Source organism: Anopheles ziemanni, assembly GCF_943734765.1.
Source record: "Anopheles ziemanni chromosome X unlocalized genomic scaffold, idAnoZiCoDA_A2_x.2 X_unloc_11, whole genome shotgun sequence".
Taxonomy (NCBI): Eukaryota; Metazoa; Arthropoda; class Insecta; order Diptera; family Culicidae; genus Anopheles; species Anopheles ziemanni.
In genome coordinates, this window is record NW_026689719.1 from 50,001 (window position 1) to 56,196 (window position 6,196).

The 6,196-nt window shown below is 48.5% G+C and overlaps 2 non-coding genes across 2 annotated transcripts in view; both read right to left on the reverse strand.

Annotated features, from left to right (window-relative positions):
- The window catches only part of LOC131291591 (large subunit ribosomal RNA), a 4,091-nt gene extending 4,012 nt beyond the window's left edge, over nt 1–79 (reverse strand). The window contains exon 1 of the ribosomal RNA XR_009189376.1: nt 1–79. This exon is cut by the window's left edge and continues 4,012 nt beyond it. This is a non-coding gene — a ribosomal RNA (large subunit ribosomal RNA).
- A 487-nt stretch (nt 80–566) lies between these two features.
- LOC131291584 (5.8S ribosomal RNA) lies at nt 567–721 on the reverse strand. The gene has a single exon (XR_009189369.1). It is a non-coding gene; the product is annotated as a 5.8S ribosomal RNA (ribosomal RNA).
- Between the last annotated feature and the right edge of the window lie 5,475 nt (nt 722–6,196).

The following is a 6,196-nucleotide window of genomic DNA, read 5'->3' on the forward strand; positions in this document are numbered from 1 at the left end:
GGGAATCCCGGTTGGTTTCTTTTCCTCCCCTTATTAATATGCTTAAATTCAGGGGGTTGTCACACATGAACTGAGGCTTATGTACCTTGCGGTTGTTATCGTCACATCTGGCTTGCGACTACTTTGTTTCAATGTCCAATATGTACCGTTGGACTCGGTTAACGGGCTGTTAGCCCGCGTGTGGTTTAACTCACTGATACCTTCCATTGCCCATACGCTAGTTTGTTTGTGTTCCTTTGGTCAACTTCCATACTTGAATCATTTGTGCTACCGCTGCTGCTTCGACGCTACTTTGACATCTTCGCTTCTATTTAAATAAATAAATAAGCTGAAGCTAGACATCAGTAAACACCACCACAGACACCACAAGCACGCCTTCTCCTCGTACTTCCGCCTCACGCGGGAACACGGACGCTCTAAATACTTCGAATTCCAATGCCAGTATATTGTAAACCACGGGTTCTTTAATGCTAGCGGGTCGTCGCGACCCTAGTTAACATCATGGTGCACGTCTCGTGACGGGTGTCACGGCGTAGTTAAATGTATGCGATACATTTCTCAAATATAAGCGCTCAGTCATCTGTACATCATGGTAGGTTCCCACGACGTGCAATATGCGTTCAACTTATCAATGTTCATGTGTCCTGCAGTTCACATTATGACGCGCAGTTAGCTGCGGTCTTCATCGATCCATGAGCCGAGTGATCCACTGCCGAGGGTGACTAACTTGCGTAAGCCGCCGCTGTGCGCGTATACCCGTTCCCCGTAGGGAGGAGCAAGCCGCCGCTTAGAGACGAAGCATAAAGTGTCCTCATTCCACATAGGGCAAGCTGGATTAATCCATTTTACCCAGGACGGCCGAAGCGGCGTGGACCAGGGGAGAACTGAACCTTATACTTCACACCACAGTAAGTTTACGTGTCCTCTTCCACATAGGGCAAGCTAGAACTAACTATCTTACCCAGGACTGCCGAAGCAGCGTGGACCAGGGGAGGAACACACTTTTCATGGAAACGTAAGGCATCCATGACTGCCATAACGTAAGCCGCCGCTGTGCGCGTATACCCGTTCCCCGTAGGGAGGAGCAAGCCGCCGCTTAGAGACGAAGCATAAAGTGTCCTCATTCCACATAGGGCAAGCTGGATGAATCCATTTTACCCAGGACGGCCGACGCGGCGTGGACCAGGGGAGAACTGAACTTTATACTTCACACCACAGTAAGTCTACGTGTCCTCTTCCACATAGGGCAAGCTAGAACTAACTATCTTACCCAGGACTGCCGAAGCAGCGTGGACCAGGGGAGGAACACACTTTTCATAGAAACGTAAGGCATCCATGACTGCCATAGTGCGTAAGCCGCCGCTGTGCGCGTAAACCCGTTCCCCGTAGGGAGGAGTCAAGCCGCCGCTTAGAGACGAAGTATTAAGTGTCCTCTTCCACATAGGGCAAGCTAGAATGAACTATCTTACCCAGGACCGCCGAAGCAGCGTGGACCAGGGGAGAACTGAACTTTATACTTCACACCACAGTATTGAGTAATGTGCCCTCTTCCACATAGGGCAAGCTGGAATGTTCCATTTTACCCAGGACGGCCGAAGCGGCGTGGACCAGTGGAGGACTACACAATCATGAGGTTTGATATCGACTTGTGTGTTTCAATAGGGTACCGATGGTATGTTTTGAACCGATTTGATTTAGCCATTCTGAAGTCATCACTTGGTTGAAGCGCTGAACTAGGGAGGCATCGTTTACATATATATTGGTTTTTGCATGCTCTACTAGGTTAATGTCATGAGGTTGGCTATCGAGCATGCCCAAGTGATGACTTGATTGTGTGCTTGCTTGAATTCTTCACATTTCATACCATCGGTTAGTTGTCGAATCATTCCTCGATCTAACCTTCGTTCTTGGTTCATGTATGCTCTCTTCCACATAGGGCAAGCTAGAATTAACTATCTTACCCAGGACCGCCGAAGCAGCGTGGACCAGGGGAGAACTATACTTTGTCTTGTATGCCCTCTTCCACATAGGGCAAGCTAGAACTAACTATCTTACCCAGGACCGCCGAAGCAGCGTGGACCAGTGGAGGACTATACTTTGTTCATTACACCACAGTATTAAGTATTGTGTCCTCTTCCACATAGGGCAAGCTAGAACTAACTATCTTACCCAGGACCGCCGAAGCAGTGTGGACCAGGGGAGGACTATACTTTATACTTCACACACTAGCCATACTGAAGTCATCACTTGGTTGAAGCGCTGAACTACGGCGGGGTAATCGTTTACAGGTTATAATCATATAGCTGCATGCTCATTAGTAGATAATGGAATATTGTATGGCAATATGAGCATGCCCAAGTGATGACTTTGTTTCAAGCTCAACAGGTAGGGTATTGAGTCCTCTTCCACATAGGGCAAGCTAGAATTAACTATCTTACCCAGGACCGCCGGAGCAGCGTGGACCAGTGGAGGACTCTATACTTTATACTTCACACCACAGTATTGAGTACGACTTGCATAAAGCCCCTAATGAGAACCACGAGGGCTCTCTCAATGTAGAACCACGAGGGCTCTAGTACCGATTCTCTCGGTACGGCTTGGTCCGTGTTCCTTTATGCTTGTACTCTAAGTATTAAGTATTGTGTCCTCTTCCACATAGGGCAAGCTAGAACTAACTATCTTAACAAGGACCGCCGAAGCAGTGTGGACCAGGGGAGGACTATACTTTATACTTCACACACTAGCCATACTGAAGTCATCACTTGGTGGGGGTGAACTACGGCGGTATCTATCGTTTTGGTTCGGTCTATATAGGGTCGCTTGCATGCTCATTCGAATATAATGTAATTGTGTATGGCAATATGAGCATGCCCAAGTGATGACTTTGTTTCAAGCTCAACAGGTAGGGTATTGAGTCCTCTTCCACATAGGGCAAGCTAGAATGAACTATCTTACCCAGGACCGCCGGAGCAGCGTGGACCAGTGGAGGACTCTATACTTTATACTTCACACCACAGTATTGAGTACTTCTTGCATAAAGCCCCTAATGAGAACCACGAGGGCTCTCTCAATGTAGAACCACAAGGGCTCTAGTACCGATTCTCTCGGTACGGCTTGGTCCGTGTTCCTTTATGCTTGTACTCTTAGAAAGTCTCAACCCGGAGGTCTTGACTTTGATTGTCATAGTTGGACTACGACGGGGTATCCGACTCATCGAATACCCCAGAAGCACACCATCTTTCGGGTAGGCGGTACGCGTACCTCCGGACGCGGAAGTCTCAACCCGGAGGTCTTGACTTTGTATTGTCATAGTTGGACTACGACGGGGTATCCGACTCATCGAATACCCCAGAAGCACACCATCTTTCGGGTAGGCGGTACGCGTACCTCCGGACGCGGAAGTCTCAACCCGGAGGTCTTGACTTTGATTGTCATAGTTGGACTACGACGGGGCATCCGACCATTGCTGATCGAACACCCCTGATTCACCATCTTTCGGGTAGGCGGTACGCGTACCTCCGGACGCGGAAGTCTCAACCCGGAGGTCTTGACTTTGATTGTCATAGTTGGACTACGACGGGGTATCCGACTCATCGAATACCCCAGAAGCACACCATCTTTCGGGTAGGCGGTACGCGTACCTCCGGACGCGGAAGTCTCAACCCGGAGGTCTTGACTTTGATTGTCATAGTTGGACTACGACGGGGTATCCGACTCATCGAATACCCCAGAAGCACACCATCTTTCGGGTAGGCGGTACGCGTACCTCCGGACGCGGAAAGTCTCAACCCGGAGGTCTTGACTTTGGTTGTCATAGTTGGACTATGACGGGGCATCCGACCATTGCTGATCGAACACCCCTGTTACACCATCTTTCGGATAGGCGGTGCGCGACACCACCGACGCGGAAAGTCTCAACCCGGAGGTCTTGACTTTGTATTGTTGGATAGTCCTCTTCCACTATAGGGCAAGCTGGAAATATTCCATTTTACCCAGGACTGCCGAGGCAGCGTGGACCAGGGGAGAACTTCACGGAATCTTCAGGCATCCATGATTGCCATAGTGCGTAAGCCGCCGCTGTGTGCGTCAACTCGTTCCCCGTGAGGAGGAGTCTAGCCGCCGCTAAAAGACGAAGCATTAAGTGTCCTCATTCCACTATAGGGCAAGCTAGAATTAACTATCTTACCCAGGACCGCCGAAGCAGCGTGGACCAGGCGAGGACTATACTTTATACTTCACACCACAGTATTGAGTACGACTTGCATAAAGCCCCTAATGAGAACCACGAGGGCTCTCTCAATGTAGAACCACGAGGGCTCTAGTACCGATTCTCTCGGTACGGCTTGGTCCGTGTTCCTTTATGCTTGTACTCGCGGAAAGTCTCAACCCGGAGGTCTTGACTTTGATTGTCATAGTTGGACTACGACGGGGCATCCGACCATTGCTGACCGAACACCCCTGATTCATCATCTTTCGGATAGGAGGTGCGCCCACCTCCGACGCGGAAGTCTCAACCCGGAGGTTCGGACTTAGAGTTTTTCCCATTTAAAAGTTTTTCTCTTAGCCATACTGAAGTCATCACTTGGTGAACGATTGAACTAGGGCGGGTTAATCGTTTATAGGTATCATGTGGTTTGCATGCTCTCTTAGGTTAAGGTCATGTGGTTGGCTATCGAGCATGCCCAAGTGATGACTTTGTTTCACGCTTGCTTGATTTCTTCAAGATTCCCTGTTATATAGTGTAATCATTCGAGAACAGGGAATCTTTGGTTTTGCTCAACAGGTATTGGATGTCAACTTGGTATCTAGATCGCATTAAGTCTCAACCCTTAGGTTCGGACTTGTATAGTGACATCTTGTTACGGTCTTGAGTCTCAACCCGCAGGTTCGGACTACTTAGTGTTTGATCGAATATAATATGGCAACTTGTGCCTAAGTCTCAACCCGCAGGTTCGGACTTCTGTTTATTTGGCCAATGTATGTATAAGGCAACTTGTGCCTAAGTCTCAACCCGCAGGTTCGGACTTGTGTATTTGTTCGAAGTCATGTATAAGGCAACGTGTGCCTAAGTCTCAACCCGCAGGTTCGGACTTGTTAGTGTTTCGTCAACTTTCATATGGCAACTTGTGCCTAAGTCTCAACCCGCAGGTTCGGACTTGTGTATTTGTTCGAAGTCATGTATAAGGCAACTTGTGCCTAAGTCTCAACCCGCAGGTTCGGACTTGTGTATTTGTTCGAAGTCATGTATAAGGCAACGTGTGCCTAAGTCTCAACCCGCAGGTTCGGACTTGTTAGTGTTTCGTCAACTTTCATATGGCAACTTGTGCCTGAGTCTCAACCCGCAGGTTCGGACTTCTATAGTGTTTCGTCAATTATCATATGGCAACTTGTGCCGAAGTCTCAACCCGCAGGTTCGGACTTCTGGAAGGATCACTTGGCCACTAATGATCCTTCCGCAGGTTCACCTACGGAAACCTTGTTACGACTTTTACTTCCTCTAAATCATCAAGTTCGGTCAACTTCGATAAAGCAGACGCGGTTCACGAGGATCCAGCGAACGATCATCTCCAAAGACCTCACTAAATAATCCATCGGTAGTAGCGACGGGCGGTGTGTACAAAGGGCAGGGACGTATTCAACGCTGGCTGATGACCAGCACTTACTAGAAGTTCCGAGTTCATATGGACCATTGCAATCCATAATCCCTACTAAGTGAGTATTTGAGTGATTTCCCGTTCCTCTCGGAATAGGAGACACGCTGCTACCCACATTGTAGCACGCGTGTAGCCCAGAACATCTAAGGGCATCACGGACCTGTTATCGCTCGATCTCATTTTGCTAAACACAAATTGTCCTGCTAAGCAGCGTACCGTAAGTGCACTTGCGCACACGAACAGCGAAGGTGTCAGGTCATACTCCACCGAAAGGTCCTAACCCGTTCCAATCGGCATCGACGCATTAACGCTGACTGCGTTCTAGTTAGCATATGTGAGTCACGTTCGTTATCGGAATTAACCAGACAAATCAATCCACGAACTAAGAACGGCCATGCACCACTACCCTTAAATTTGAGAAAGAGCTATTAATCTGTCTCACCTCCATAAGTTCGGACCTGGTAAGTTTTCCCGTGTTGAGTCAAATTGAACCGCAAGCTCCATTTCATTTTTTTTTTTTTTTTTTTTAATCAGGGTTCAGA